The sequence below is a fragment of the Limanda limanda genome, chromosome 21 (genome assembly GCF_963576545.1).
Source record: "Limanda limanda chromosome 21, fLimLim1.1, whole genome shotgun sequence".
Classification (NCBI taxonomy): domain Eukaryota; kingdom Metazoa; phylum Chordata; class Actinopteri; order Pleuronectiformes; family Pleuronectidae; genus Limanda; species Limanda limanda.
In genome coordinates this window covers 18,269,290-18,294,521 of record NC_083656.1, presented here as the reverse complement: position 1 = coordinate 18,294,521, position 25,232 = coordinate 18,269,290, and the positions used below count along the sequence as shown (strand labels likewise).

Genomic DNA, 25,232 nt, shown 5'->3' with positions numbered 1-25,232 from the left:
ATTCGATCGCACAAAAAGAAGTGTCCGGCACATTCTGATTGGACGGGACATTTCTAGGCATTTTGCTACTATGATAAGTGCCTAGAAGTGTCTGGCTCATTCTGATTGGTCGGGACATTTCGAGGCATTTTTGCTACTATGATCAGTGCCTACAAGTGTCCAATGTATTGTATTTTTCCCTAACACAAAGAGTGTGAAATTTCTGGGCATTTTCAGCACTCAGGGTGGGGGCTTAAGAGTGGGTCCCCTGGCTTGGCTGGTGCTGGAGCTGGTGGGTCTCTGTGGAGGGGGCACTATAATCTAGAGACGGCTGGGTCCCCGTGCTCGGCTGGTGCTGGATGTTTGGTCTCCCACGTATTGTAAATCCCTAAACACAAGTGCGAGACAATTCAAGGGATGTTGCTATGATGATAAGTTCCTACAAGTGTCCCAAGTATTGCAGATCTCCAACCACAAGAGAGGGACATGTTAAGTCACTTCAACCAGTTAGATGCTTGGAGAGATGATGTGAAGAGTATTCAAAATGTTTTTGCAAACAAAATCAACCAATGCAGTTATTCTCTTCAGTGACCATACTTTCCTCATGATGACAAAGGAACTGCTAGTGGTAAGCTGTCAGAAGTGGGATTTGAACCCACGCCTCCAATGGAGACTGCGACCTGAACGCAGCGCCTTAGACCGCTCGGCCATCCTGACTGGGAAAACCCTAAAAATAAGCCCAAAAAATCGAATCCAGAGCTAGCAAAGACATCAGCAAAAGTGAGTTTTAAAAAGTTGAAGCGATCAAAATGCATTGGGAGCAAATATCTTGCCTATTGAGATGCTGAAAGAGATTTCAAAGTTTTAGCAAGGCTAATGTGGAGTCAATCAGTGTTGTTCAGGTGCTGACCTTGACTAGGTAAAGGTAAGAGTGCTATAAAGGTTGTACATCTTTAACTGTAGGTCCCACCGAGACTTGAACTCGGATCACTGGATTCAGAGTCCAGAGTGCTAGCCATTACACCATGGAACCCTGTTCAGTTGTGGCAATCTTAGACCCGCCAACCCCCAATAGCATTCAGGTGTAAATGGACAGTGGGAAATGTCCCAAATTGAAAAGCTTTTACTTTCAAAGCTTTACTACCTCCAAAAATTAGGTCCCTGTGAGACAATATTCGATCGCACAAAAAGAAGTGTCCGGCACATTCTGATTGGACGGGACATTTCTAGGCATTTTGCTACTATGATAAGTGCCTAGAAGTGTCTGGCTCATTCTGATTGGTCGGGACATTTCGAGGCATTTTTGCTACTATGATCAGTGCCTACAAGTGTCCAATGTATTGTATTTTTCCCTAACACAAAGAGTGTGAAATTTCTGGGCATTTTCAGCACTCAGGGTGGGGGCTTAAGAGTGGGTCCCCTGGCTTGGCTGGTGCTGGAGCTGGTGGGTCTCTGTGGAGGGGGCACTATAATCTAGAGACGGCTGGGTCCCCGTGCTCGGCTGGTGCTGGATGTTTGGTCTCCCACGTATTGTAAAACCCTAAACACAAGTGCGAGACAATTCAAGGGATGTTGCTATGATGATAAGTTCCTACAAGTGTCCCAAGTATTGCAGATCTCCAACCACAAGAGAGGGACATGTTAAGTCACTTCAACCAGTTAGATGCTTGGAGAGATGATGTGAAGAGTATTCAAAATGTTTTTGCAAACAAAATCAACCAATGCAGTTATTCTCTTCAGTGACCATACTTTCCCCATGATGACAAAGGAACTGCTAGTGGTAAGCTGTCAGAAGTGGGATTTGAACCCACGCCTCCAATGGAGACTGCGACCTGAACGCAGCGCCTTAGACCGCTCGGCCATCCTGACTGGGAAAACCCTAAAAATAAGCCCAAAAAATCGAATCCAGAGCTAGCAAAGACATCAGCAAAAGTGAGTTTTAAAAAGTTGAAGCGATCAAAATGCATTGGGAGCAAATATCTTGCCTATTGAGATGCTGAAAGAGATTTCAAAGTTTTAGCAAGGCTAATGTGGAGTCAATCAGTGTTGTTCAGGTGCTGACCTTGACTAGGTAAAGGTAAGAGTGCTATAAAGGTTGTACATCTTTAACTGTAGGTCCCACCGAGACTTTAACTCGGATCACTGGATTCAGAGTCCAGAGTGCAAGCCATTACACCATGGAACCCTGTTCAGTTGTGGCAATCTTAGACCCGCCAACCCCCAACAGCATTCAGGTGTCAATGGTCAGTGGGAAATGTCCCAAATTGAAAAGCTTTTACTTTCAAAGCTTTACTACCTCCAAAAATTAGGTCCCTGTGAGACAATATTCGATCGCACAAAAAGAAGTGTCCGCCACATTCTGATTGGACGGGACATTTCTAGGCATTTTGCTACTATGATAAGTGCCTAGAAGTGTCTGGCTTATTCTGATTGGTCGGGACATTTCGAGGCATTTTTGCTACTATGATAAGTGCCTACAAGTGTCCAATGTATTGTATTTTTCCCTAACACAAAGAGTGTGAAATTTCTGGGCATTTTCAGCACTCAGGGTGGGGGCTTAAGAGTGGGTCCCCTGGCTTGGCTGGTGCTGGAGCTGGTGGGTCTCTGTGGAGGGGGCACTATAATCTAGAGACGGCTGGGTCCCCGTGCTCGGCTGGTGCTGGATGTTTGGTCTCCCACGTATTGTAAATCCCTAAACACAAGTGCGAGACAATTCAAGGGATGTTGCTATGATGATAAGTTCCTACAAGTGTCCCAAGTATTGCAGATCTCCAACCACAAGAGAGGGACATGTTAAGTCACTTCAACCAGTTAGATGCTTGGAGAGATGATGTGAAGAGTATTCAAAATGTTTTTGCAAACAAAATCAACCAATGCAGTTATTCTCTTCAGTGACCATACTTTCCCCATGATGACAAAGGAACTGCTAGTGGTAAGCTGTCAGAAGTGGGATTTGAACCCACGCCTCCAATGGAGACTGCGACCTGAACGCAGCGCCTTAGACCGCTCGGCCATCCTGACTGGGAAAACCCTAAAAATAAGCCCAAAAAAACGAATCCAGAGCTAGCAAAGACATCAGCAAAAGTGAGTTTTAAAAAGTTGAAGCGATCAAAATGCATTGGGAGCAAATATCTTGCCTATTGAGATGCTGAAAGAGATTTCAAAGTTTTAGCAAGGCTAATGTGGAGTCAATCAGTGTTGTTCAGGTGCTGACCTTGACTAGGTAAAGGTAAGAGTGCTATAAAGGTTGTACATCTTTAACTGTAGGTCCCACCGAGACTTTAACTCGGATCACTGGATTCAGAGTCCAGAGTGCAAGCCATTACACCATGGAACCCTGTTCAGTTGTGGCAATCTTAGACCCGCCAACCCCCAACAGCATTCAGGTGTGAATGGACAGTGGGAAATGTCCCAAATTGAAAAGCTTTTACTTTCAAAGCTTTACTACCTCCAAAAATTAGGTCCCTGTGAGACAATATTCGATCGCACAAAAAGAAGTGTCCGGCACATTCTGATTGGACGGGACATTTCTAGGCATTTTGCTACTATGATAAGTGCCTAGAAGTGTCTGGCTCATTCTGATTGGTCGGGACATTTCGAGGCATTTTTGCTACTATGATCAGTGCCTACAAGTGTCCAATGTATTGTATTTTTCCCTAACACAAAGAGTGTGAAATTTCTGGGCATTTTCAGCACTCAGGGTGGGGGCTTAAGAGTGGGTCCCCTGGCTTGGCTGGTGCTGGAGCTGGTGGGTCTCTGTGGAGGGGGCACTATAATCTAGAGACGGCTGGGTCCCCGTGCTCGGCTGGTGCTGGATGTTTGGTCTCCCACGTATTGTAAAACCCTAAACACAAGTGCGAGACAATTCAAGGGATGTTGCTATGATGATAAGTTCCTACAAGTGTCCCAAGTATTGCAGATCTCCAACCACAAGAGAGGGACATGTTAAGTCACTTCAACCAGTTAGATGCTTGGAGAGATGATGTGAAGAGTATTCAAAATGTTTTTGCAAACAAAATCAACCAATGCAGTTATTCTCTTCAGTGACCATACTTTCCCCATGATGACAAAGGAACTGCTAGTGGTAAGCTGTCAGAAGTGGGATTTGAACCCACGCCTCCAATGGAGACTGCGACCTGAACGCAGCGCCTTAGACCGCTCGGCCATCCTGACTGGGAAAACCCTAAAAATAAGCCCAAAAAAACGAATCCAGAGCTAGCAAAGACATCAGCAAAAGTGAGTTTTAAAAAGTTGAAGCGATCAAAATGCATTGGGAGCAAATATCTTGCCTATTGAGATGCTGAAAGAGATTTCAAAGTTTTAGCAAGGCTAATGTGGAGTCAATCAGTGTTGTTCAGGTGCTGACCTTGACTAGGTAAAGGTAAGAGTGCTATAAAGGTTGTACATCTTTAACTGTAGGTCCCACCGAGACTTTAACTCGGATCACTGGATTCAGAGTCCAGAGTGCAAGCCATTACACCATGGAACCCTGTTCAGTTGTGGCAATCTTAGACCCGCCAACCCCCAACAGCATTCAGGTGTCAATGGTCAGTGGGAAATGTCCCAAATTGAAAAGCTTTTACTTTCAAAGCTTTACTACCTCCAAAAATTAGGTCCCTGTGAGACAATATTCGATCGCACAAAAAGAAGTGTCCGCCACATTCTGATTGGACGGGACATTTCTAGGCATTTTGCTACTATGATAAGTGCCTAGAAGTGTCTGGCTTATTCTGATTGGTCGGGACATTTCGAGGCATTTTTGCTACTATGATAAGTGCCTACAAGTGTCCAATGTATTGTATTTTTCCCTAACACAAAGAGTGTGAAATTTCTGGGCATTTTCAGCACTCAGGGTGGGGGCTTAAGAGTGGGTCCCCTGGCTTGGCTGGTGCTGGAGCTGGTGGGTCTCTGTGGAGGGGGCACTATAATCTAGAGACGGCTGGGTCCCCGTGCTCGGCTGGTGCTGGATGTTTGGTCTCCCACGTATTGTAAATCCCTAAACACAAGTGCGAGACAATTCAAGGGATGTTGCTATGATGATAAGTTCCTACAAGTGTCCCAAGTATTGCAGATCTCCAACCACAAGAGAGGGACATGTTAAGTCACTTCAACCAGTTAGATGCTTGGAGAGATGATGTGAAGAGTATTCAAAATGTTTTTGCAAACAAAATCAACCAATGCAGTTATTCTCTTCAGTGACCAAACTTTCCTCATGATGACAAAGGAACTGCTAGTGGTAAGCTGTCAGAAGTGGGATTTGAACCCACGCCTCCAATGGAGACTGCGACCTGAACGCAGCGCCTTAGACCGCTCGGCCATCCTGACTGGGAAAACCCTAAAAATAAGCCCAAAAAAACGAATCCAGAGCTAGCAAAGACATCAGCAAAAGTGAGTTTTAAAAAGTTGAAGCGATCAAAATGCATTGGGAGCAAATATCTTGCCTATTGAGATGCTGAAAGAGATTTCAAAGTTTTAGCAAGGCTAATGTGGAGTCAATCAGTGTTGTTCAGGTGCTGACCTTGACTAGGTAAAGGTAAGAGTGCTATAAAGGTTGTACATCTTTAACTGTAGGTCCCACCGAGACTTGAACTCGGATCACTGGATTCAGAGTCCAGAGTGCTAGCCATTACACCATGGAACCCTGTTCAGTTGTGGCAATCTTAGACCCGCCAACCCCCAACAGCATTCAGGTGTAAATGGACAGTGGGAAATGTCCCAAATTGAAAAGCTTTTACTTTCAAAGCTTTACTACCTCCAAAAATTAGGTCCCTGTGAGACAATATTCGATCGCACAAAAAGAAGTGTCCGGCACATTCTGATTGGACGGGACATTTCTAGGCATTTTGCTACTATGATAAGTGCCTAGAAGTGTCTGGCTCATTCTGATTGGTCGGGACATTTCGAGGCATTTTTGCTACTATGATCAGTGCCTACAAGTGTCCAATGTATTGTATTTTTCCCTAACACAAAGAGTGTGACATTTCTGGGCATTTTCAGCACTCAGGGTGGGGGCTTAAGAGTGGGTCCCCTGGCTTGGCTGGTGCTGGAGCTGGTGGCTCTCTGTGGAGGGGGCACTATAATCTAGAGACGGCTGGGTCCCCGTGCTCGGCTGGTGCTGGATGTTTGGTCTCCCACGTATTGTAAATCCCTAAACACAAGTGCGAGACAATTCAAGGGATGTTGCTATGATGATAAGTTCCTACAAGTGTCCCAAGTATTGCAGATCTCCAACCACAAGAGAGGGACATGTTAAGTCACTTCAACCAGTTAGATGCTTGGAGAGATGATGTGAAGAGTATTCAAAATGTTTTTGCAAACAAAATCAACCAATGCAGTTATTCTCTTCAGTGACCATACTTTCCTCATGATGACAAAGGAACTGCTAGTGGTAAGCTGTCAGAAGTGGGATTTGAACCCACGCCTCCAATGGAGACTGCGACCTGAACGCAGCGCCTTAGACCGCTCGGCCATCCTGACTGGGAAAACCCTAAAAATAAGCCCAAAAAATCGAATCCAGAGCTAGCAAAGACATCAGCAAAAGTGAGTTTTAAAAAGTTGAAGCGATCAAAATGCATTGGGAGCAAATATCTTGCCTACTGAGATGCTGAAAGAGATTTCAAAGTTTTAGCAAGGCTAATGTGGAGTCAATCAGTGTTGTTCAGGTGCTGACCTTGACTAGGTAAAGGTAAGAGTGCTATAAAGGTTGTACATCTTTAACTGTAGGTCCCACCGAGACTTGAACTCGGATCACTGGATTCAGAGTCCAGAGTGCTAGCCATTACACCATGGAACCCTGTTCAGTTGTGGCAATCTTAGACCCGCCAACCCCCAACAGCATTCAGGTGTGAATGGACAGTGGGAAATGTCCCAAATTGAAAAGCTTTTACTTTCAAAGCTTTACTACCTCCAAAAATTAGGTCCCTGTGAGACAATATTCGATCGCACAAAAAGAAGTGTCCGGCACATTCTGATTGGACGGGACATTTCTAGGCATTTTGCTACTATGATAAGTGCCTAGAAGTGTCTGGCTCATTCTGATTGGTCGGGACATTTCGAGGCATTTTTGCTACTATGATCAGTGCCTACAAGTGTCCAATGTATTGTATTTTTCCCTAACACAAAGAGTGTGAAATTTCTGGGCATTTTCAGCACTCAGGGTGGGGGCTTAAGAGTGGGTCCCCTGGCTTGGCTGGTGCTGGAGCTGGTGGGTCTCTGTGGAGGGGGCACTATAATCTAGAGACGGCTGGGTCCCCGTGCTCGGCTGGTGCTGGATGTTTGGTCTCCCACGTATTGTAAATCCCTAAACACAAGTGCGAGACAATTCAAGGGATGTTGCTATGATGATAAGTTCCTACAAGTGTCCCAAGTATTGCAGATCTCCAACCACAAGAGAGGGACATGTTAAGTCACTTCAACCAGTTAGATGCTTGGAGAGATGATGTGAAGAGTATTCAAAATGTTTTTGCAAACAAAATCAACCAATGCAGTTATTCTCTTCAGTGACCATACTTTCCTCATGATGACAAAGGAACTGCTAGTGGTAAGCTGTCAGAAGTGGGATTTGAACCCACGCCTCCAATGGAGACTGCGACCTGAACGCAGCGCCTTAGACCGCTCGGCCATCCTGACTGGGAAAACCCTAAAAATAAGCCCAAAAAATCGAATCCAGAGCTAGCAAAGACATCAGCAAAAGTGAGTTTTAAAAAGTTGAAGCGATCAAAATGCATTGGGAGCAAATATCTTGCCTATTGAGATGCTGAAAGAGATTTCAAAGTTTTAGCAAGGCTAATGTGGAGTCAATCAGTGTTGTTCAGGTGCTGACCTTGACTAGGTAAAGGTAAGAGTGCTATAAAGGTTGTACATCTTTAACTGTAGGTCCCACCGAGACTTGAACTCGGATCACTGGATTCAGAGTCCAGAGTGCTAGCCATTACACCATGGAACCCTGTTCAGTTGTGGCAATCTTAGACCCGCCAACCCCCAACAGCATTCAGGTGTAAATGGACAGTGGGAAATGTCCCAAATTGAAAAGCTTTTACTTTCAAAGCTTTACTACCTCCAAAAATTAGGTCCCTGTGAGACAATATTCGATCGCACAAAAAGAAGTGTCCGGCACATTCTGATTGGACGGGACATTTCTAGGCATTTTGCTACTATGATAAGTGCCTAGAAGTGTCTGGCTCATTCTGATTGGTCGGGACATTTCGAGGCATTTTTGCTACTATGATCAGTGCCTACAAGTGTCCAATGTATTGTATTTTTCCCTAACACAAAGAGTGTGACATTTCTGGGCATTTTCAGCACTCAGGGTGGGGGCTTAAGAGTGGGTCCCCTGGCTTGGCTGGTGCTGGAGCTGGTGGCTCTCTGTGGAGGGGGTACTATAATCTAGAGACGGCTGGGTCCCCGTGCTCGGCTGGTGCTGGATGTTTGGTCTCCCACGTATTGTAAATCCCTAAACACAAGTGCGAGACAATTCAAGGGATGTTGCTATGATGATAAGTTCCTACAAGTGTCCCAAGTATTGCAGATCTCCAACCACAAGAGAGGGACATGTTAAGTCACTTCAACCAGTTAGATGCTTGGAGAGATGATGTGAAGAGTATTCAAAATGTTTTTGCAAACAAAATCAACCAATGCAGTTATTCTCTTCAGTGACCATACTTTCCTCATGATGACAAAGGAACTGCTAGTGGTAAGCTGTCAGAAGTGGGATTTGAACCCACGCCTCCAATGGAGACTGCGACCTGAACGCAGCGCCTTAGACCGCTCGGCCATCCTGACTGGGAAAACCCTAAAAATAAGCCCAAAAAATCGAATCCAGAGCTAGCAAAGACATCAGCAAAAGTGAGTTTTAAAAAGTTGAAGCGATCAAAATGCATTGGGAGCAAATATCTTGCCTACTGAGATGCTGAAAGAGATTTCAAAGTTTTAGCAAGGCTAATGTGGAGTCAATCAGTGTTGTTCAGGTGCTGACCTTGACTAGGTAAAGGTAAGAGTGCTATAAAGGTTGTACATCTTTAACTGTAGGTCCCACCGAGACTTGAACTCGGATCACTGGATTCAGAGTCCAGAGTGCTAGCCATTACACCATGGAACCCTGTTCAGTTGTGGCAATCTTAGACCCGCCAACCCCCAACAGCATTCAGGTGTGAATGGACAGTGGGAAATGTCCCAAATTGAAAAGCTTTTACTTTCAAAGCTTTACTACCTCCAAAAATTAGGTCCCTGTGAGACAATATTCGATCGCACAAAAAGAAGTGTCCGGCACATTCTGATTGGACGGGACATTTCTAGGCATTTTGCTACTATGATAAGTGCCTAGAAGTGTCTGGCTCATTCTGATTGGTCGGGACATTTCGAGGCATTTTTGCTACTATGATCAGTGCCTACAAGTGTCCAATGTATTGTATTTTTCCCTAACACAAAGAGTGTGAAATTTCTGGGCATTTTCAGCACTCAGGGTGGGGGCTTAAGAGTGGGTCCCCTGGCTTGGCTGGTGCTGGAGCTGGTGGGTCTCTGTGGAGGGGGCACTATAATCTAGAGACGGCTGGGTCCCCGTGCTCGGCTGGTGCTGGATGTTTGGTCTCCCACGTATTGTAAATCCCTAAACACAAGTGCGAGACAATTCAAGGGATGTTGCTATGATGATAAGTTCCTACAAGTGTCCCAAGTATTGCAGATCTCCAACCACAAGAGAGGGACATGTTAAGTCACTTCAACCAGTTAGATGCTTGGAGAGATGATGTGAAGAGTATTCAAAATGTTTTTGCAAACAAAATCAACCAATGCAGTTATTCTCTTCAGTGACCATACTTTCCTCATGATGACAAAGGAACTGCTAGTGGTAAGCTGTCAGAAGTGGGATTTGAACCCACGCCTCCAATGGAGACTGCGACCTGAACGCAGCGCCTTAGACCGCTCGGCCATCCTGACTGGGAAAACCCTAAAAATAAGCCCAAAAAATCGAATCCAGAGCTAGCAAAGACATCAGCAAAAGTGAGTTTTAAAAAGTTGAAGCGATCAAAATGCATTGGGAGCAAATATCTTGCCTATTGAGATGCTGAAAGAGATTTCAAAGTTTTAGCAAGGCTAATGTGGAGTCAATCAGTGTTGTTCAGGTGCTGACCTTGACTAGGTAAAGGTAAGAGTGCTATAAAGGTTGTACATCTTTAACTGTAGGTCCCACCGAGACTTGAACTCGGATCACTGGATTCAGAGTCCAGAGTGCTAGCCATTACACCATGGAACCCTGTTCAGTTGTGGCAATCTTAGACCCGCCAACCCCCAATAGCATTCAGGTGTAAATGGACAGTGGGAAATGTCCCAAATTGAAAAGCTTTTACTTTCAAAGCTTTACTACCTCCAAAAATTAGGTCCCTGTGAGACAATATTCGATCGCACAAAAAGAAGTGTCCGGCACATTCTGATTGGACGGGACATTTCTAGGCATTTTGCTACTATGATAAGTGCCTAGAAGTGTCTGGCTCATTCTGATTGGTCGGGACATTTCGAGGCATTTTTGCTACTATGATCAGTGCCTACAAGTGTCCAATGTATTGTATTTTTCCCTAACACAAAGAGTGTGAAATTTCTGGGCATTTTCAGCACTCAGGGTGGGGGCTTAAGAGTGGGTCCCCTGGCTTGGCTGGTGCTGGAGCTGGTGGGTCTCTGTGGAGGGGGCACTATAATCTAGAGACGGCTGGGTCCCCGTGCTCGGCTGGTGCTGGATGTTTGGTCTCCCACGTATTGTAAAACCCTAAACACAAGTGCGAGACAATTCAAGGGATGTTGCTATGATGATAAGTTCCTACAAGTGTCCCAAGTATTGCAGATCTCCAACCACAAGAGAGGGACATGTTAAGTCACTTCAACCAGTTAGATGCTTGGAGAGATGATGTGAAGAGTATTCAAAATGTTTTTGCAAACAAAATCAACCAATGCAGTTATTCTCTTCAGTGACCATACTTTCCCCATGATGACAAAGGAACTGCTAGTGGTAAGCTGTCAGAAGTGGGATTTGAACCCACGCCTCCAATGGAGACTGCGACCTGAACGCAGCGCCTTAGACCGCTCGGCCATCCTGACTGGGAAAACCCTAAAAATAAGCCCAAAAAAACGAATCCAGAGCTAGCAAAGACATCAGCAAAAGTGAGTTTTAAAAAGTTGAAGCGATCAAAATGCATTGGGAGCAAATATCTTGCCTATTGAGATGCTGAAAGAGATTTCAAAGTTTTAGCAAGGCTAATGTGGAGTCAATCAGTGTTGTTCAGGTGCTGACCTTGACTAGGTAAAGGTAAGAGTGCTATAAAGGTTGTACATCTTTAACTGTAGGTCCCACCGAGACTTTAACTCGGATCACTGGATTCAGAGTCCAGAGTGCAAGCCATTACACCATGGAACCCTGTTCAGTTGTGGCAATCTTAGACCCGCCAACCCCCAACAGCATTCAGGTGTCAATGGTCAGTGGGAAATGTCCCAAATTGAAAAGCTTTTACTTTCAAAGCTTTACTACCTCCAAAAATTAGGTCCCTGTGAGACAATATTCGATCGCACAAAAAGAAGTGTCCGCCACATTCTGATTGGACGGGACATTTCTAGGCATTTTGCTACTATGATAAGTGCCTAGAAGTGTCTGGCTTATTCTGATTGGTCGGGACATTTCGAGGCATTTTTGCTACTATGATAAGTGCCTACAAGTGTCCAATGTATTGTATTTTTCCCTAACACAAAGAGTGTGAAATTTCTGGGCATTTTCAGCACTCAGGGTGGGGGCTTAAGAGTGGGTCCCCTGGCTTGGCTGGTGCTGGAGCTGGTGGGTCTCTGTGGAGGGGGCACTATAATCTAGAGACGGCTGGGTCCCCGTGCTCGGCTGGTGCTGGATGTTTGGTCTCCCACGTATTGTAAATCCCTAAACACAAGTGCGAGACAATTCAAGGGATGTTGCTATGATGATAAGTTCCTACAAGTGTCCCAAGTATTGCAGATCTCCAACCACAAGAGAGGGACATGTTAAGTCACTTCAACCAGTTAGATGCTTGGAGAGATGATGTGAAGAGTATTCAAAATGTTTTTGCAAACAAAATCAACCAATGCAGTTATTCTCTTCAGTGACCAAACTTTCCTCATGATGACAAAGGAACTGCTAGTGGTAAGCTGTCAGAAGTGGGATTTGAACCCACGCCTCCAATGGAGACTGCGACCTGAACGCAGCGCCTTAGACCGCTCGGCCATCCTGACTGGGAAAACCCTAAAAATAAGCCCAAAAAAACGAATCCAGAGCTAGCAAAGACATCAGCAAAAGTGAGTTTTAAAAAGTTGAAGCGATCAAAATGCATTGGGAGCAAATATCTTGCCTATTGAGATGCTGAAAGAGATTTCAAAGTTTTAGCAAGGCTAATGTGGAGTCAATCAGTGTTGTTCAGGTGCTGACCTTGACTAGGTAAAGGTAAGAGTGCTATAAAGATTGTACATCTTTAACTGTAGGTCCCACCGAGACTTGAACTCGGATCACTGGATTCAGAGTCCAGAGTGCTAGCCATTACACCATGGAACCCTGTTCAGTTGTGGCAATCTTAGACCCGCCAACCCCCAACAGCATTCAGGTGTAAATGGACAGTGGGAAATGTCCCAAATTGAAAAGCTTTTACTTTCAAAGCTTTACTACCTCCAAAAATTAGGTCCCTGTGAGACAATATTCGATCGCACAAAAAGAAGTGTCCGGCACATTCTGATTGGACGGGACATTTCTAGGCATTTTGCTACTATGATAAGTGCCTAGAAGTGTCTGGCTCATTCTGATTGGTCGGGACATTTCGAGGCATTTTTGCTACTATGATCAGTGCCTACAAGTGTCCAATGTATTGTATTTTTCCCTAACACAAAGAGTGTGACATTTCTGGGCATTTTCAGCACTCAGGGTGGGGGCTTAAGAGTGGGTCCCCTGGCTTGGCTGGTGCTGGAGCTGGTGGCTCTCTGTGGAGGGGGCACTATAATCTAGAGACGGCTGGGTCCCCGTGCTCGGCTGGTGCTGGATGTTTGGTCTCCCACGTATTGTAAATCCCTAAACACAAGTGCGAGACAATTCAAGGGATGTTGCTATGATGATAAGTTCCTACAAGTGTCCCAAGTATTGCAGATCTCCAACCACAAGAGAGGGACATGTTAAGTCACTTCAACCAGTTAGATGCTTGGAGAGATGATGTGAAGAGTATTCAAAATGTTTTTGCAAACAAAATCAACCAATGCAGTTATTCTCTTCAGTGACCATACTTTCCTCATGATGACAAAGGAACTGCTAGTGGTAAGCTGTCAGAAGTGGGATTTGAACCCACGCCTCCAATGGAGACTGCGACCTGAACGCAGCGCCTTAGACCGCTCGGCCATCCTGACTGGGAAAACCCTAAAAATAAGCCCAAAAAATCGAATCCAGAGCTAGCAAAGACATCAGCAAAAGTGAGTTTTAAAAAGTTGAAGCGATCAAAATGCATTGGGAGCAAATATCTTGCCTACTGAGATGCTGAAAGAGATTTCAAAGTTTTAGCAAGGCTAATGTGGAGTCAATCAGTGTTGTTCAGGTGCTGACCTTGACTAGGTAAAGGTAAGAGTGCTATAAAGGTTGTACATCTTTAACTGTAGGTCCCACCGAGACTTGAACTCGGATCACTGGATTCAGAGTCCAGAGTGCTAGCCATTACACCATGGAACCCTGTTCAGTTGTGGCAATCTTAGACCCGCCAACCCCCAACAGCATTCAGGTGTGAATGGACAGTGGGAAATGTCCCAAATTGAAAAGCTTTTACTTTCAAAGCTTTACTACCTCCAAAAATTAGGTCCCTGTGAGACAATATTCGATCGCACAAAAAGAAGTGTCCGGCACATTCTGATTGGACGGGACATTTCTAGGCATTTTGCTACTATGATAAGTGCCTAGAAGTGTCTGGCTCATTCTGATTGGTCGGGACATTTCGAGGCATTTTTGCTACTATGATCAGTGCCTACAAGTGTCCAATGTATTGTATTTTTCCCTAACACAAAGAGTGTGAAATTTCTGGGCATTTTCAGCACTCAGGGTGGGGGCTTAAGAGTGGGTCCCCTGGCTTGGCTGGTGCTGGAGCTGGTGGGTCTCTGTGGAGGGGGCACTATAATCTAGAGACGGCTGGGTCCCCGTGCTCGGCTGGTGCTGGATGTTTGGTCTCCCACGTATTGTAAATCCCTAAACACAAGTGCGAGACAATTCAAGGGATGTTGCTATGATGATAAGTTCCTACAAGTGTCCCAAGTATTGCAGATCTCCAACCACAAGAGAGGGACATGTTAAGTCACTTCAACCAGTTAGATGCTTGGAGAGATGATGTGAAGAGTATTCAAAATGTTTTTGCAAACAAAATCAACCAATGCAGTTATTCTCTTCAGTGACCATACTTTCCTCATGATGACAAAGGAACTGCTAGTGGTAAGCTGTCAGAAGTGGGATTTGAACCCACGCCTCCAATGGAGACTGCGACCTGAACGCAGCGCCTTAGACCGCTCGGCCATCCTGACTGGGAAAACCCTAAAAATAAGCCCAAAAAATCGAATCCAGAGCTAGCAAAGACATCAGCAAAAGTGAGTTTTAAAAAGTTGAAGCGATCAAAATGCATTGGGAGCAAATATCTTGCCTATTGAGATGCTGAAAGAGATTTCAAAGTTTTAGCAAGGCTAATGTGGAGTCAATCAGTGTTGTTCAGGTGCTGACCTTGACTAGGTAAAGGTAAGAGTGCTATAAAGGTTGTACATCTTTAACTGTAGGTCCCACCGAGACTTGAACTCGGATCACTGGATTCAGAGTCCAGAGTGCTAGCCATTACACCATGGAACCCTGTTCAGTTGTGGCAATCTTAGACCCGCCAACCCCCAACAGCATTCAGGTGTAAATGGACAGTGGGAAATGTCCCAAATTGAAAAGCTTTTACTTTCAAAGCTTTACTACCTCCAAAAATTAGGTCCCTGTGAGACAATATTCGATCGCACAAAAAGAAGTGTCCGGCACATTCTGATTGGACGGGACATTTCTAGGCATTTTGCTACTATGATAAGTGCCTAGAAGTGTCTGGCTCATTCTGATTGGTCGGGACATTTCGAGGCATTTTTGCTACTATGATCAGTGCCTACAAGTGTCCAATGTATTGTATTTTTCCCTAACACAAAGAGTGTGACATTTCTGGGCATTTTCAGCACTCAGGGTGGGGGCTTAAGAGTGGGTCCCCTGGCTTGGCTGGTGCTGGAGCTGGTGGCTCTCTGTGGAGGGGGTACTATAATCTAGAGACGGCTGGGTCCCCGTGCTCGGCTGGTGCTGGATGTTTGGTCTCCCACGTATTGTAAATCCCTAAACACAAGTGCGAGACAATTCAAGGGATGTTGCTATGATGATAAGTTCCTACAAGTGTCCCAAGTATTGCAGATCTCCAACCACAAGAGAGGGACATGTTAAGTCACTTCAACCAGTTAGATGCTTGGAGAGATGATGTGAAGAGTATTCAAAATGTTTTTGCAAACAAAATCAACCAATGCAGTTATTCTCTTCAGTGACCATACTTTCCTCATGATGACAAAGGAACTGCTAGTGGTAAGCTGTCAGAAGTGGGATTTGAACCCACGCCTCCAATGGAGACTGCGACCTGAACGCAGCGCCTTAGACCGCTCGGCCATCCTGACTGGGAAAACCCTAAAAATAAGCCCAAAAAATCGAATCCAGAGCTAGCAAAGACATCAGCAAAAGTGAGTTTTAAAAAGTTGAAGCGATCAAAATGCATTGGGAGCAAATATCTTGCCTACTGAGATGCTGAAAGAGATTTCAAAGTTTTAGCAAGGCTAATGTGGAGTCAATCAGTGTTGTTCAGGTGCTGACCTTGACTAGGTAAAGGTAAGAGTGCTATAAAGGTTGTACATCTTTAACTGTAGGTCCCACCGAGACTTGAACTCGGATCACTGGATTCAGAGTCCAGAGTGCTAGCCATTACACCATGGAACCCTGTTCAGTTGTGGCAATCTTAGACCCGCCAACCCCCAACAGCATTCAGGTGTGAATGGACAGTGGGAAATGTCCCAAATTGAAAAGCTTTTACTTTCAAAGCTTTACTACCTCCAAAAATTAGGTCCCTGTGAGACAATATTCGATCGCACAAAAAGAAGTGTCCGGCACATTCTGATTGGACGGGACATTTCTAGGCATTTTGCTACTATGATAAGTGCCTAGAAGTGTCTGGCTCATTCTGATTGGTCGGGACATTTCGAGGCATTTTTGCTACTATGATCAGTGCCTACAAGTGTCCAATGTATTGTATTTTTCCCTAACACAAAGAGTGTGAAATTTCTGGGCATTTTCAGCACTCAGGGTGGGGGCTTAAGAGTGGGTCCCCTGGCTTGGCTGGTGCTGGAGCTGGTGGGTCTCTGTGGAGGGGGCACTATAATCTAGAGACGGCTGGGTCCCCGTGCTCGGCTGGTGCTGGATGTTTGGTCTCCCACGTATTGTAAATCCCTAAACACAAGTGCGAGACAATTCAAGGGATGTTGCTATGATGATAAGTTCCTACAAGTGTCCCAAGTATTGCAGATCTCCAACCACAAGAGAGGGACATGTTAAGTCACTTCAACCAGTTAGATGCTTGGAGAGATGATGTGAAGAGTATTCAAAATGTTTTTGCAAACAAAATCAACCAATGCAGTTATTCTCTTCAGTGACCATACTTTCCTCATGATGACAAAGGAACTGCTAGTGGTAAGCTGTCAGAAGTGGGATTTGAACCCACGCCTCCAATGGAGACTGCGACCTGAACGCAGCGCCTTAGACCGCTCGGCCATCCTGACTGGGAAATCCCTAAAAATAAGCCCAAAAAATCGAATCCAGAGCTAGCAAAGACATCAGCAAAAGTGAGTTTTAAAAAGTTGAAGCGATCAAAATGCATTGGGAGCAAATATCTTGCCTATTGAGATGCTGAAAGAGATTTCAAAGTTTTAGCAAGGCTAATGTGGAGTCAATCAGTGTTGTTCAGGTGCTGACCTTGACTAGGTAAAGGTAAGAGTGCTATAAAGGTTGTACATCTTTAACTGTAGGTCCCACCGAGACTTGAACTCGGATCACTGGATTCAGAGTCCAGAGTGCTAGCCATTACACCATGGAACCCTGTTCAGTTGTGGCAATCTTAGACCCGCCAACCCCCAATAGCATTCAGGTGTAAATGGACAGTGGGAAATGTCCCAAATTGAAAAGCTTTTACTTTCAAAGCTTTACTACCTCCAAAAATTAGGTCCCTGTGAGACAATATTCGATCGCACAAAAAGAAGTGTCCGGCACATTCTGATTGGACGGGACATTTCTAGGCATTTTGCTACTATGATAAGTGCCTAGAAGTGTCTGGCTCATTCTGATTGGTCGGGACATTTCGAGGCATTTTTGCTACTATGATCAGTGCCTACAAGTGTCCAATGTATTGTATTTTTCCCTAACACAAAGAGTGTGAAATTTCTGGGCATTTTCAGCACTCAGGGTGGGGGCTTAAGAGTGGGTCCCCTGGCTTGGCTGGTGCTGGAGCTGGTGGGTCTCTGTGGAGGGGGCACTATAATCTAGAGACGGCTGGGTCCCCGTGCTCGGCTGGTGCTGGATGTTTGGTCTCCCACGTATTGTAAAACCCTAAACACAAGTGCGAGACAATTCAAGGGATGTTGCTATGATGATAAGTTCCTACAAGTGTCCCAAGTATTGCAGATCTCCAACCACAAGAGAGGGACATGTTAAGTCACTTCAACCAGTTAGATGCTTGGAGAGATGATGTGAAGAGTATTCAAAATGTTTTTGCAAACAAAATCAACCAATGCAGTTATTCTCTTCAGTGACCATACTTTCCCCATGATGACAAAGGAACTGCTAGTGGTAAGCTGTCAGAAGTGGGATTTGAACCCACGCCTCCAATGGAGACTGCGACCTGAACGCAGCGCCTTAGACCGCTCGGCCATCCTGACTGGGAAAACCCTAAAAATAAGCCCAAAAAAACGAATCCAGAGCTAGCAAAGACATCAGCAAAAGTGAGTTTTAAAAAGTTGAAGCGATCAAAATGCATTGGGAGCAAATATCTTGCCTATTGAGATGCTGAAAGAGATTTCAAAGTTTTAGCAAGGCTAATGTGGAGTCAATCAGTGTTGTTCAGGTGCTGACCTTGACTAGGTAAAGGTAAGAGTGCTATAAAGGTTGTACATCTTTAACTGTAGGTCCCACCGAGACTTTAACTCGGATCACTGGATTCAGAGTCCAGAGTGCAAGCCATTACACCATGGAACCCTGTTCAGTTGTGGCAATCTTAGACCCGCCAACCCCCAACAGCATTCAGGTGTCAATGGTCAGTGGGAAATGTCCCAAATTGAAAAGCTTTTACTTTCAAAGCTTTACTACCTCCAAAAATTAGGTCCCTGTGAGACAATATTCGATCGCACAAAAAGAAGTGTCCGCCACATTCTGATTGGACGGGACATTTCTAGGCATTTTGCTACTATGATAAGTGCCTAGAAGTGTCTGGCTTATTCTGATTGGTCGGGACATTTCGAGGCATTTTTGCTACTATGATAAGTGCCTACAAGTGTCCAATGTATTGTATTTTTCCCTAACACAAAGAGTGTGAAATTTCTGGGCATTTTCAGCACTCAGGGTGGGGGCTTAAGAGTGGGTCCCCTGGCTTGGCTGGTGCTGGAGCTGGTGGGTCTCTGTGGAGGGGGCACTATAATCTAGAGACGGCTGGGTCCCCGTGCTCGGCTGGTGCTGGATGTTTGGTCTCCCACGTATTGTAAATCCCTAAACACAAGTGCGAGACAATTCAAGGGATGTTGCTATGATGATAAGTTCCTACAAGTGTCCCAAGTATTGCAGATCTCCAACCACAAGAGAGGGACATGTTAAGTCACTTCAACCAGTTAGATGCTTGGAGAGATGATGTGAAGAGTATTCAAAATGTTTTTGCAAACAAAATCAACCAATGCAGTTATTCTCTTCAGTGACCAAACTTTCCTCATGATGACAAAGGAACTGCTAGTGGTAAGCTGTCAGAAGTGGGATTTGAACCCACGCCTCCAATGGAGACTGCGACCTGAACGCAGCGCCTTAGACCGCTCGGCCATCCTGACTGGGAAAACCCTAAAAATAAGCCCAAAAAAACGAATCCAGAGCTAGCAAAGACATCAGCAAAAGTGAGTTTTAAAAAGTTGAAGCGATCAAAATGCATTGGGAGCAAATATCTTGCCTATTGAGATGCTGAAAGAGATTTCAAAGTTTTAGCAAGGCTAATGTGGAGTCAATCAGTGTTGTTCAGGTGCTGACCTTGACTAGGTAAAGGTAAGAGTGCTATAAAGGTTGTACATCTTTAACTGTAGGTCCCACCGAGACTTGAACTCGGATCACTGGATTCAGAGTCCAGAGTGCTAGCCATTACACCATGGAACCCTGTTCAGTTGTGGCAATCTTAGACCCGCCAACCCCCAACAGCATTCAGGTGTAAATGGACAGTGGGAAATGTCCCAAATTGAAAAGCTTTTACTTTCAAAGCTTTACTACCTCCAAAAATTAGGTCCCTGTGAGACAATATTCGATCGCACAAAAAGAAGTGTCCGGCACATTCTGATTGGACGGGACATTTCTAGGCATTTTGCTACTATGATAAGTGCCTAGAAGTGTCTGGCTCATTCTGATTGGTCGGGACATTTCGAGGCATTTTTGCTACTATGATAAGTGCCTACAAGTGTCCAATGTATTGTATATTTCCCTAACACAAAGAGTGTGACATTTCTGGGCATTTTCAGCACTCAGGGTGGGGGCTTAAGAGTGGGTCCCCTGGCTTGGCTGGTGCTGGAGCTGGTGGGTCTCTGTGGAGGGGGCACTATAATCTAGAGACGGCTGGGTCCCCGTGCTCGGCTGGTGCTGGATGTTTGGTCTCCCACGTATTGTAAATCCCTAAACACAAGTGCGAGACAATTCAAGGGATGTTGCTATGATGATAAGTTCCTACAAGTGTCCCAAGTATTGCAGATCTCCAACCACAAGAGAGGGACATGTTAAGTCACTTCAACCAGTTAGATGCTTGGAGAGATGATGTGAAGAGTATTCAAAATGTTTTTGCAAACAAAATCAACCAATGCAGTTATTCTCTTCAGTGACCATACTTTCCTCATGATGACAAAGGAACTGCTAGTGGTAAGCTGTCAGAAGTGGGATTTGAACCCACGCCTCCAATGGAGACTGCGACCTGAACGCAGCGCCTTAGACCGCTCGGCCATCCTGACTGGGAAAACCCTAAAAATAAGCCCAAAAAATCGAATCCAGAGCTAGCAAAGACATCAGCAAAAGTGAGTTTTAAAAAGTTGAAGCGATCAAAATGCATTGGGAGCAAATATCTTGCCTACTGAGATGCTGAAAGAGATTTCAAAGTTTTAGCAAGGCTAATGTGGAGTCAATCAGTGTTGTTCAGGTGCTGACCTTGACTAGGTAAAGGTAAGAGTGCTATAAAGGTTGTACATCTTTAACTGTAGGTCCCACCGAGACTTGAACTCGGATCACTGGATTCAGAGTCCAGAGTGCTAGCCATTACACCATGGAACCCTGTTCAGTTGTGGCAATCTTAGACCCGCCAACCCCCAACAGCATTCAGGTGTGAATGGACAGTGGGAAATGTCCCAAATTGAAAAGCTTTTACTTTCAAAGCTTTACTACCTCCAAAAATTAGGTCCCTGTGAGACAATATTCGATCGCACAAAAAGAAGTGTCCGGCACATTCTGATTGGACGGGACATTTCTAGGCATTTTGCTACTATGATAAGTGCCTAGAAGTGTCTGGCTCATTCTGATTGGTCGGGACATTTCGAGGCATTTTTGCTACTATGATCAGTGCCTACAAGTGTCCAATGTATTGTATTTTTCCCTAACACAAAGAGTGTGAAATTTCTGGGCATTTTCAGCACTCAGGGTGGGGGCTTAAGAGTGGGTCCCCTGGCTTGGCTGGTGCTGGAGCTGGTGGGTCTCTGTGGAGGGGGCACTATAATCTAGAGACGGCTGGGTCCCCGTGCTCGGCTGGTGCTGGATGTTTGGTCTCCCACGTATTGTAAATCCCTAAACACAAGTGCGAGACAATTCAAGGGATGTTGCTATGATGATAAGTTCCTACAAGTGTCCCAAGTATTGCAGATCTCCAACCACAAGAGAGGGACATGTTAAGTCACTTCAACCAGTTAGATGCTTGGAGAGATGATGTGAAGAGTATTCAAAATGTTTTTGCAAACAAAATCAACCAATGCAGTTATTCTCTTCAGTGACCATACTTTCCTCATGATGACAAAGGAACTGCTAGTGGTAAGCTGTCAGAAGTGGGATTTGAACCCACGCCTCCAATGGAGACTGCGACCTGAACGCAGCGCCTTAGACCGCTCGGCCATCCTGACTGGGAAAACCCTAAAAATAAGCCCAAAAAATCGAATCCAGAGCTAGCAAAGACATCAGCAAAAGTGAGTTTTAAAAAGTTGAAGCGATCAAAATGCATTGGGAGCAAATATCTTGCCTACTGAGATGCTGAAAGAGATTTCAAAGTTTTAGCAAGGCTAATGTGGAGTCAATCAGTGTTGTTCAGGTGCTGACCTTGACTAGGTAAAGGTAAGAGTGCTATAAAGGTTGTACATCTTTAACTGTAGGTCCCACCGAGACTTGAACTCGGATCACTGGATTCAATGTCCAGAGTGCTAGCCATTACACCATGGAACCCTGTTCAGTTGTGGCAATCTTAGACCCGCCAACCCCCAACAGCATTCAGGTGTAAATGGACAGTGGGAAATGTCCCAAATTGAAAAGCTTTTACTTTCAAAGCTTTACTACCTCCAAAAATTAGGTCCCTGTGAGACAATATTCGATCGCACAAAAAGAAGTGTCCGGCACATTCTGATTGGACGGGACATTTCTAGGCATTTTGCTACTATGATAAGTGCCTAGAAGTGTCTGGCTCATTCTGATTGGTCGGGACATTTCGAGGCATTTTTGCTACTATGATCAGTGCCTACAAGTGTCCAATGTATTGTATTTTTCCCTAACACAAAGAGTGTGAAATTTCTGGGCATTTTCAGCACTCAGGGTGGGGGCTTAAGAGTGGGTCCCCTGGCTTGGCTGGTGCTGGAGCTGGTGGGTCTCTGTGGAGGGGGCACTATAATCTAGAGATGGCTGGGTCCCCGTGCTCGGCTGGTGCTGGATGTTTGGTCTCCCACGTATTGTAAATCCCTAAACACAAGTGCGAGACAATTCAAGGGATGTTGCTATGATGATAAGTTCCTACAAGTGTCCCAAGTATTGCAGATCTCCAACCACAAGAGAGGGACATGTTAAGTCACTTCAACCAGTTAGATGCTTGGAGAGATGATGTGAAGAGTATTCAAAATGTTTTTGCAAACAAAATCAACCAATGCAGTTATTCTCTTCAGTGACCAAACTTTCCTCATGATGACAAAGGAACTGCTAGTGGTAAGCTGTCAGAAGTGGGATTTGAACCCACGCCTCCAATGGAGACTGCGACCTGAACGCAGCGCCTTAGACCGCTCGGCCATCCTGACTGGGAAAACCCTAAAAATAAGCCCAAAAAATGGAATCCAGAGATAGCAAAGACATCAGCAAAAGTGAGTTTTAAAAAGTTGAAGCGATCAAAATGCATTGGGAGCAAATATCTTGCCTATTGAGATGCTGAAAGAGATTTCAAAGTTTTAGCAAGGCTAATGTGGAGTCAATCAGTGTTGTTCAGGTGCTGACCTTGACTAGGTAAAGGTAAGAGTGCTATAAAGGTTGTACATCTTTAACTGTAGGTCCCACCGAGACTTGAACTCTGATCACTGGATTCAGAGTCCAGAGTGCTAGCCATTACACCATGGAACCCTGTTCAGTTGTGGCAATCTTAGACCCGCCAACCCCCAACAGCATTCAGGTGTAAATGGACAGTGGGAAATGTCCCAAATTGAAAAGCTTTTACTTTCGAAGCTTTACTACCTCCAAAAATTAGGTCCCTGTGAGACAATATTCGATCGCACAAAAAGAAGTGTCCGGCACATTCTGATTGGACGGGACATTTCTAGGCATTTTGCTACTATGATAAGTGCCTAGAAGTGTCTGGCTCATTCTGATTGGTCGGGACATTTCGAGGCATTTTTGCTACTATGATAAGTGCCTACAAGTGTCCAATATATTGTATTTTTCCCTAACACAAAGAGAGTGACATTTCTGGGCATTTTCAGCACTCAGGGTGGGGGCTTAAGAGTGGGTCCCCTGGCTTGGCTGGTGCTGGAGCTGGTGGGTCTCTGTGGAGGGGGCACTATAATCTAGAGACGGCTGGGTCCCCGTGCTCGGCTGGTGCTGGATGTTTGGTCTCCCACGTATTGTAAATCCCTAAACACAAGTGCGAGACAATTCAAGGGATGTTGCTATGATGATAAGTTCCTACAAGTGTCCCAAGTATTGCAGATCTCCAACCACAAGAGAGGGACATGTTAAGTCACTTCAACCAGTTAGATGCTTGGAGAGATGATGTGAAGAGTATTCAAAATGTTTTTGCAAACAAAATCAACCAATGCAGTTATTCTCTTCAGTGACCATACTTTCCTCATGATGACAAACGAACTGCAAGTGGTAAGCTGTCAGAAGTGGGATTTGAACCCACGCCTCCAATGGAGACTGCGACCTGAACGCAGCGCCTTAGACAGCTCGGCCATCCTGACTGGGAAAACCCTAAAAATAAGCCCAAAAAATCGAATCCAGAGCTAGCAAAGACATCAGCAAAAGTGAGTTTTAAAAAGTTGAAGCGATCAAAATGCATTGGGAGCAAATATCCTGCCTACTGAGATGCTGAAAGAGATTTCAAAGTTTTAGCAAGGCTAATGTGGAGTCAATCAGTGTTGTTCAGGTGCTGACCTTGACTAGGTAAAGGTAAGAGTGCTATAAAGGTTGTACATCTTTAACTGTAGGTCCCACCGAGACTTGAACTCGGATCACTGGATTCAGAGTCCAGAGTGCTAGCCATTACACCATGGAACCCTGTTCAGTTGTGGCAATCTTAGACCCGCCAACCCCCAACAGCATTCAGGTGTAAATGGACAGTGGGAAATGTCCCAAATTGAAAAGCTTTTACTTTCAAAGCTTTACTACCTCCAAAAATTAGGTCCCTGTGAGACAATATTCGATCGCACAAAAAGAAGTGTCCGGCACATTCTGATTGGACGGGACATTTCTAGGCATTTTGCTACTATGATAAGTGCCTAGAAGTGTCTGGCTCATTCTGATTGGTCGGGACATTTCGAGGCATTTTTGCTACTATGATCAGTGCCTACAAGTGTCCAATGTATTGTATTTTTCCCTAACACAAAGAGTGTGAAATTTCTGGGCATTTTCAGCACTCAGGGTGGGGGCTTAAGAGTGGGTCCCCTGGCTTGGCTGGTGCTGGAGCTGGTGGGTCTCTGTGGAGGGGGCACTATAATCTAGAGACGGCTGGGTCCCCGTCCTCGGCTGGTGCTGGATGTTTGGTCTCCCACGTATTGTAAATCCCTAAACACAAGTGCGAGACAATTCAAGGGATGTTGCTATGATGATAAGTTCCTACAAGTGTCCCAAGTATTGCAGATCTCCAACCACAAGAGAGGGACATGTTAAGTCACTTCAACCAGTTAGATGCTTGGAGAGATGATGTGAAGAGTATTCAAAATGTCTTTGCAAACAAAATCAACCAATGCAGTTATTCTCTTCAGTGACCATACTTTCCTCATGATGACAAAGGAACTGCTAGTGGTAAGCTGTCAGAAGTGGGATTTGAACCCACGCCTCCAATGGAGACTGCGACCTGAACGCAGCGCCTTAGACCGCTCGGCCATCCTGACTGGGAAAACCCTAAAAATAAGCCCAAAAAATCGAATCCAGAGCTAGCAAAGACATCAGCAAAAGTGAGTTTTAAAAAGTTGAAGCGATCAAAATGCATTGGGAGCAAATATCTTGCCTATTGAGATGCTGAAAGAGATTTCAAAGTTTTAGCAAGGCTAATGTGGAGTCAATCAGTGTTGTTCAGGTGCTGACCTTGACTAGGTAAAGGTAAGAGTGCTATAAAGGTTGTACATCTTTAACTGTAGGTCCCACCGAGACTTGAACTCGGATCACTGGATTCAGAGTCCAGAGTGCTAGCCATTACACCATGGAACCCTGTTCAGTTGTGGCAATCTTAGACCCG

General features: G+C 45.0%; 44 non-coding genes across 44 annotated transcripts; all 44 read right to left on the bottom strand.

Moving 5' to 3' along the window:
* Window positions 1–613: 613 nt before the first annotated feature.
* trnal-cag (transfer RNA leucine (anticodon CAG)) lies at window positions 614–696 on the bottom strand. Its single transcript has one exon. It is a non-coding gene; the product is annotated as a tRNA-Leu (tRNA).
* A 244-nt stretch (window positions 697–940) lies between these two features.
* trnaq-cug (transfer RNA glutamine (anticodon CUG)) lies at window positions 941–1,012 on the bottom strand. Its single transcript has one exon. It is a non-coding gene; the product is annotated as a tRNA-Gln (tRNA).
* A 753-nt stretch (window positions 1,013–1,765) lies between these two features.
* On the bottom strand, window positions 1,766–1,848 carry trnal-cag (transfer RNA leucine (anticodon CAG)). Its single transcript has one exon. It is a non-coding gene; the product is annotated as a tRNA-Leu (tRNA).
* A 244-nt stretch (window positions 1,849–2,092) lies between these two features.
* trnaq-cug (transfer RNA glutamine (anticodon CUG)) lies at window positions 2,093–2,164 on the bottom strand. The gene has a single exon. It is a non-coding gene; the product is annotated as a tRNA-Gln (tRNA).
* Window positions 2,165–2,917: 753 nt separating this feature from the next.
* On the bottom strand, window positions 2,918–3,000 carry trnal-cag (transfer RNA leucine (anticodon CAG)). The gene has a single exon. It is a non-coding gene; the product is annotated as a tRNA-Leu (tRNA).
* A 244-nt stretch (window positions 3,001–3,244) lies between these two features.
* On the bottom strand, window positions 3,245–3,316 carry trnaq-cug (transfer RNA glutamine (anticodon CUG)). Its single transcript has one exon. It is a non-coding gene; the product is annotated as a tRNA-Gln (tRNA).
* Window positions 3,317–4,069: 753 nt separating this feature from the next.
* On the bottom strand, window positions 4,070–4,152 carry trnal-cag (transfer RNA leucine (anticodon CAG)). Its single transcript has one exon. It is a non-coding gene; the product is annotated as a tRNA-Leu (tRNA).
* A 244-nt stretch (window positions 4,153–4,396) lies between these two features.
* On the bottom strand, window positions 4,397–4,468 carry trnaq-cug (transfer RNA glutamine (anticodon CUG)). The gene has a single exon. It is a non-coding gene; the product is annotated as a tRNA-Gln (tRNA).
* Window positions 4,469–5,221: 753 nt separating this feature from the next.
* trnal-cag (transfer RNA leucine (anticodon CAG)) lies at window positions 5,222–5,304 on the bottom strand. Its single transcript has one exon. It is a non-coding gene; the product is annotated as a tRNA-Leu (tRNA).
* A 244-nt stretch (window positions 5,305–5,548) lies between these two features.
* Window positions 5,549–5,620, bottom strand: trnaq-cug (transfer RNA glutamine (anticodon CUG)). Its single transcript has one exon. It is a non-coding gene; the product is annotated as a tRNA-Gln (tRNA).
* A 753-nt stretch (window positions 5,621–6,373) lies between these two features.
* Window positions 6,374–6,456, bottom strand: trnal-cag (transfer RNA leucine (anticodon CAG)). Its single transcript has one exon. It is a non-coding gene; the product is annotated as a tRNA-Leu (tRNA).
* Window positions 6,457–6,700: 244 nt separating this feature from the next.
* On the bottom strand, window positions 6,701–6,772 carry trnaq-cug (transfer RNA glutamine (anticodon CUG)). Its single transcript has one exon. It is a non-coding gene; the product is annotated as a tRNA-Gln (tRNA).
* Window positions 6,773–7,525: 753 nt separating this feature from the next.
* Window positions 7,526–7,608, bottom strand: trnal-cag (transfer RNA leucine (anticodon CAG)). Its single transcript has one exon. It is a non-coding gene; the product is annotated as a tRNA-Leu (tRNA).
* Window positions 7,609–7,852: 244 nt separating this feature from the next.
* trnaq-cug (transfer RNA glutamine (anticodon CUG)) lies at window positions 7,853–7,924 on the bottom strand. The gene has a single exon. It is a non-coding gene; the product is annotated as a tRNA-Gln (tRNA).
* Window positions 7,925–8,677: 753 nt separating this feature from the next.
* On the bottom strand, window positions 8,678–8,760 carry trnal-cag (transfer RNA leucine (anticodon CAG)). The gene has a single exon. It is a non-coding gene; the product is annotated as a tRNA-Leu (tRNA).
* A 244-nt stretch (window positions 8,761–9,004) lies between these two features.
* Window positions 9,005–9,076, bottom strand: trnaq-cug (transfer RNA glutamine (anticodon CUG)). The gene has a single exon. It is a non-coding gene; the product is annotated as a tRNA-Gln (tRNA).
* Window positions 9,077–9,829: 753 nt separating this feature from the next.
* Window positions 9,830–9,912, bottom strand: trnal-cag (transfer RNA leucine (anticodon CAG)). Its single transcript has one exon. It is a non-coding gene; the product is annotated as a tRNA-Leu (tRNA).
* A 244-nt stretch (window positions 9,913–10,156) lies between these two features.
* On the bottom strand, window positions 10,157–10,228 carry trnaq-cug (transfer RNA glutamine (anticodon CUG)). The gene has a single exon. It is a non-coding gene; the product is annotated as a tRNA-Gln (tRNA).
* A 753-nt stretch (window positions 10,229–10,981) lies between these two features.
* trnal-cag (transfer RNA leucine (anticodon CAG)) lies at window positions 10,982–11,064 on the bottom strand. The gene has a single exon. It is a non-coding gene; the product is annotated as a tRNA-Leu (tRNA).
* Window positions 11,065–11,308: 244 nt separating this feature from the next.
* On the bottom strand, window positions 11,309–11,380 carry trnaq-cug (transfer RNA glutamine (anticodon CUG)). Its single transcript has one exon. It is a non-coding gene; the product is annotated as a tRNA-Gln (tRNA).
* Window positions 11,381–12,133: 753 nt separating this feature from the next.
* trnal-cag (transfer RNA leucine (anticodon CAG)) lies at window positions 12,134–12,216 on the bottom strand. The gene has a single exon. It is a non-coding gene; the product is annotated as a tRNA-Leu (tRNA).
* A 244-nt stretch (window positions 12,217–12,460) lies between these two features.
* On the bottom strand, window positions 12,461–12,532 carry trnaq-cug (transfer RNA glutamine (anticodon CUG)). The gene has a single exon. It is a non-coding gene; the product is annotated as a tRNA-Gln (tRNA).
* A 753-nt stretch (window positions 12,533–13,285) lies between these two features.
* On the bottom strand, window positions 13,286–13,368 carry trnal-cag (transfer RNA leucine (anticodon CAG)). The gene has a single exon. It is a non-coding gene; the product is annotated as a tRNA-Leu (tRNA).
* A 244-nt stretch (window positions 13,369–13,612) lies between these two features.
* trnaq-cug (transfer RNA glutamine (anticodon CUG)) lies at window positions 13,613–13,684 on the bottom strand. The gene has a single exon. It is a non-coding gene; the product is annotated as a tRNA-Gln (tRNA).
* Window positions 13,685–14,437: 753 nt separating this feature from the next.
* On the bottom strand, window positions 14,438–14,520 carry trnal-cag (transfer RNA leucine (anticodon CAG)). The gene has a single exon. It is a non-coding gene; the product is annotated as a tRNA-Leu (tRNA).
* Window positions 14,521–14,764: 244 nt separating this feature from the next.
* trnaq-cug (transfer RNA glutamine (anticodon CUG)) lies at window positions 14,765–14,836 on the bottom strand. The gene has a single exon. It is a non-coding gene; the product is annotated as a tRNA-Gln (tRNA).
* A 753-nt stretch (window positions 14,837–15,589) lies between these two features.
* On the bottom strand, window positions 15,590–15,672 carry trnal-cag (transfer RNA leucine (anticodon CAG)). The gene has a single exon. It is a non-coding gene; the product is annotated as a tRNA-Leu (tRNA).
* Window positions 15,673–15,916: 244 nt separating this feature from the next.
* Window positions 15,917–15,988, bottom strand: trnaq-cug (transfer RNA glutamine (anticodon CUG)). Its single transcript has one exon. It is a non-coding gene; the product is annotated as a tRNA-Gln (tRNA).
* A 753-nt stretch (window positions 15,989–16,741) lies between these two features.
* trnal-cag (transfer RNA leucine (anticodon CAG)) lies at window positions 16,742–16,824 on the bottom strand. The gene has a single exon. It is a non-coding gene; the product is annotated as a tRNA-Leu (tRNA).
* A 244-nt stretch (window positions 16,825–17,068) lies between these two features.
* On the bottom strand, window positions 17,069–17,140 carry trnaq-cug (transfer RNA glutamine (anticodon CUG)). Its single transcript has one exon. It is a non-coding gene; the product is annotated as a tRNA-Gln (tRNA).
* Window positions 17,141–17,893: 753 nt separating this feature from the next.
* Window positions 17,894–17,976, bottom strand: trnal-cag (transfer RNA leucine (anticodon CAG)). Its single transcript has one exon. It is a non-coding gene; the product is annotated as a tRNA-Leu (tRNA).
* A 244-nt stretch (window positions 17,977–18,220) lies between these two features.
* On the bottom strand, window positions 18,221–18,292 carry trnaq-cug (transfer RNA glutamine (anticodon CUG)). Its single transcript has one exon. It is a non-coding gene; the product is annotated as a tRNA-Gln (tRNA).
* Window positions 18,293–19,045: 753 nt separating this feature from the next.
* Window positions 19,046–19,128, bottom strand: trnal-cag (transfer RNA leucine (anticodon CAG)). The gene has a single exon. It is a non-coding gene; the product is annotated as a tRNA-Leu (tRNA).
* A 244-nt stretch (window positions 19,129–19,372) lies between these two features.
* trnaq-cug (transfer RNA glutamine (anticodon CUG)) lies at window positions 19,373–19,444 on the bottom strand. The gene has a single exon. It is a non-coding gene; the product is annotated as a tRNA-Gln (tRNA).
* A 753-nt stretch (window positions 19,445–20,197) lies between these two features.
* trnal-cag (transfer RNA leucine (anticodon CAG)) lies at window positions 20,198–20,280 on the bottom strand. The gene has a single exon. It is a non-coding gene; the product is annotated as a tRNA-Leu (tRNA).
* Window positions 20,281–20,524: 244 nt separating this feature from the next.
* On the bottom strand, window positions 20,525–20,596 carry trnaq-cug (transfer RNA glutamine (anticodon CUG)). Its single transcript has one exon. It is a non-coding gene; the product is annotated as a tRNA-Gln (tRNA).
* A 753-nt stretch (window positions 20,597–21,349) lies between these two features.
* Window positions 21,350–21,432, bottom strand: trnal-cag (transfer RNA leucine (anticodon CAG)). The gene has a single exon. It is a non-coding gene; the product is annotated as a tRNA-Leu (tRNA).
* A 244-nt stretch (window positions 21,433–21,676) lies between these two features.
* Window positions 21,677–21,748, bottom strand: trnaq-uug (transfer RNA glutamine (anticodon UUG)). Its single transcript has one exon. It is a non-coding gene; the product is annotated as a tRNA-Gln (tRNA).
* A 753-nt stretch (window positions 21,749–22,501) lies between these two features.
* Window positions 22,502–22,584, bottom strand: trnal-cag (transfer RNA leucine (anticodon CAG)). Its single transcript has one exon. It is a non-coding gene; the product is annotated as a tRNA-Leu (tRNA).
* A 244-nt stretch (window positions 22,585–22,828) lies between these two features.
* On the bottom strand, window positions 22,829–22,900 carry trnaq-cug (transfer RNA glutamine (anticodon CUG)). Its single transcript has one exon. It is a non-coding gene; the product is annotated as a tRNA-Gln (tRNA).
* Window positions 22,901–23,653: 753 nt separating this feature from the next.
* On the bottom strand, window positions 23,654–23,736 carry trnal-cag (transfer RNA leucine (anticodon CAG)). The gene has a single exon. It is a non-coding gene; the product is annotated as a tRNA-Leu (tRNA).
* A 244-nt stretch (window positions 23,737–23,980) lies between these two features.
* trnaq-cug (transfer RNA glutamine (anticodon CUG)) lies at window positions 23,981–24,052 on the bottom strand. The gene has a single exon. It is a non-coding gene; the product is annotated as a tRNA-Gln (tRNA).
* A 753-nt stretch (window positions 24,053–24,805) lies between these two features.
* Window positions 24,806–24,888, bottom strand: trnal-cag (transfer RNA leucine (anticodon CAG)). The gene has a single exon. It is a non-coding gene; the product is annotated as a tRNA-Leu (tRNA).
* Window positions 24,889–25,132: 244 nt separating this feature from the next.
* trnaq-cug (transfer RNA glutamine (anticodon CUG)) lies at window positions 25,133–25,204 on the bottom strand. Its single transcript has one exon. It is a non-coding gene; the product is annotated as a tRNA-Gln (tRNA).
* Between the last annotated feature and the right edge of the window lie 28 nt (window positions 25,205–25,232).